Source organism: Lathyrus oleraceus, chromosome 1, assembly GCF_024323335.1.
Source record: "Lathyrus oleraceus cultivar Zhongwan6 chromosome 1, CAAS_Psat_ZW6_1.0, whole genome shotgun sequence".
In the NCBI taxonomy this organism is placed as follows: Eukaryota; Viridiplantae; Streptophyta; class Magnoliopsida; order Fabales; family Fabaceae; genus Lathyrus; species Lathyrus oleraceus.
The window spans coordinates 28,528,003-28,530,163 of NC_066579.1; the positions used below are offsets into that span (position 1 = coordinate 28,528,003).

Below are 2,161 nucleotides of genomic sequence, written 5' to 3' on the forward strand. Positions count from 1 at the left end.
AGTAGGGATAAATAACCGACCTATCCTAACACGGACATCTTCTAAAATGCCTATCGGATACTTAACAGATCTATCGGCTAACTGAAGTGACATCTTAGTAGGCTGTAATTCTCTTAAGTTTCACCTCTCACAAACCGCTAAACGCATTAGGATCACACTAGCTCCTAAGTCTAGAAAAGCTTTTTCGATGACATGACTACCCAAAAGACAAGGAATGGAGAAATTTCCAGGATCTTTATCCTTTTTGGCTAATTTATTCTCGGAAATGGAATTACATTCCAAGGGCTTCGGATCGTCGAGTCTACGTTTGTTGGTAAGGATGTCTTTGAGAAACTTTGCATAAGAAGGTATTTGGCTGATGGCTTCTGTGAAAGGGATTTCTACGTGAATTTTTTCTATAACTTTAATAAATTTCTCATATTGGTTATTGATCTGGGTTTGTTCGAGTCTTTGAGGATATGGTATAGGTGGTTTATATGGCGGGGGTGGTACGTAAGTTTCATATTTAGGTTCTTCTCCTTTTTCTTGACCTTCCTATTTTTCAAATTCCTCTGGTTCCTTTACTTTTTTCGGGGGTTTGGTATATTCCTTAGAAGTTTCGGGTTCACTCAATCTTGGGTTTGGTGGCTCATCATAAGCGTTCCCACTTTGTAGGGTAATGGCATTGGCTTGTCCTCTCGGATTCTGTTGAGGCTGTCCAGGGAACTGTCCTCCAGGTGTGGTCTGGGGGGCTTGGTTTAAAGCTACCTGAGAGATCTGGGTTTCAAGAATCTTGGTATGAGTAACTATTTGGTCAACCTTGGTTCCTAACTGGGTAATTAGTTTGTTAACATGAATGTTTTGGTTTATGACCTCTTTGTTTTTTGGGGTTTGAGCAATGATAAAATTTTCCATAATTTTCTCAAGGCTCGGCTTTGGTGGTACAGGTTGCATAGGTTGATTTGATCTTGGGGCTTGGTAACCTGGTCTCGGAGGTGCATTATTTTGGATTGGGTTATTGTTCTTATAGGAGAAGTTCGGGTGATTCCTCCATCCAGGGTTATAGGTATTCGAATATGGGTTCCCTTGGGTGTAGTTCACTTGCTCAGAGTGGGTTTCGTTTAATAGACTGCATTCCGCGGATTGGTGTCTTTTGGTTCCACATATCTCACAATCCGACGAAACTGCGGCTACAGTATTCGGGTTTATGCACATATGCTCGACCTTGAGGGCTAATGCGTCCATTTTAGCTTGCATCATGTCTATAGAGCTTAATTCATGCACTCCTCCTTGGGCTTCCTTCTTCTCAACTGTCGCTTGATCGACTCCCCATGATTGATGGTTTTGAGCCATATCTTCGATGAGGGCACTGGCTTCAGGATAAGATTTGTTCATCAGAGCACCGCCTGCGGCAGCGTCGATGGTCATCTTAGTGTTATAGTGATGTCCATTATAGAAGGTCTGAATGATTAACCAATTTTCTAAACCATGATGTGGGCATGCTCTTAACAGCTCTTTATATCTCTCCCAAGCTTCGAACAACGATTCTCCTTGGTTCTGGGTAAATCTAGTTATATGATTTTGAAGAACGACGGTTTTACTTGGAGGAAAGTATCTAGCAAGAAAAACTCTTCTAAGGTTATCCGAAGTCGTAATGGAATTGGGTGGAAGGGAATCTAACCATGATAGGGCTTTATCTCTGAGGGAAGAAGGGAATAATCTTAAACGGATTGCATCATGAGAAGCTCCATTGGTTTTAAAAGTGTCTGCTAATTGGAGAAAAATTTTTAAATGTTGGTTTGGGTTCTCAGTAGCGAGACCCGCGAATTATCTCTGTTGCACTAGTTGCAACAGGGAGGGTTCAAGTTCGAAATTATTAGCTGGGATGGTTGGGTTTACTATACTAGAACTAGGTTCTTCGTTGGATGGTTGGGTGAAATCCTTAAGAGGTCTTTGGTTTTGATCTTCGGCCATAGCTCTCCTAATTCTATGGAAAAATAAACGTGCACGAGCGTAACGTTCAGGTTCCACCATAGGGTTTACTAAGCTCCTGGTGCTGCGAGTTCTTCACATTGACCGACGGGTAATAACCTAAGTCTAAATGATATAACAACATGGTATGAAATTTGACGAAATTGGTCCCCGGCAATGGCGCCAAAAACTTGATGCGTGTTTTTCGCAA

The 2,161-nt window shown here is 41.7% G+C and overlaps 1 non-coding gene across 1 annotated transcript; it reads left to right on the top strand.

Moving 5' to 3' along the window:
- Positions 1 to 1,462: 1,462 nt before the first annotated feature.
- On the top strand, positions 1,463 to 1,569 carry LOC127117161 (small nucleolar RNA R71). Its single transcript, XR_007801917.1, has one exon. It is a non-coding gene; the product is annotated as a small nucleolar RNA R71 (small nucleolar RNA).
- Positions 1,570 to 2,161: the final 592 nt, after the last annotated feature.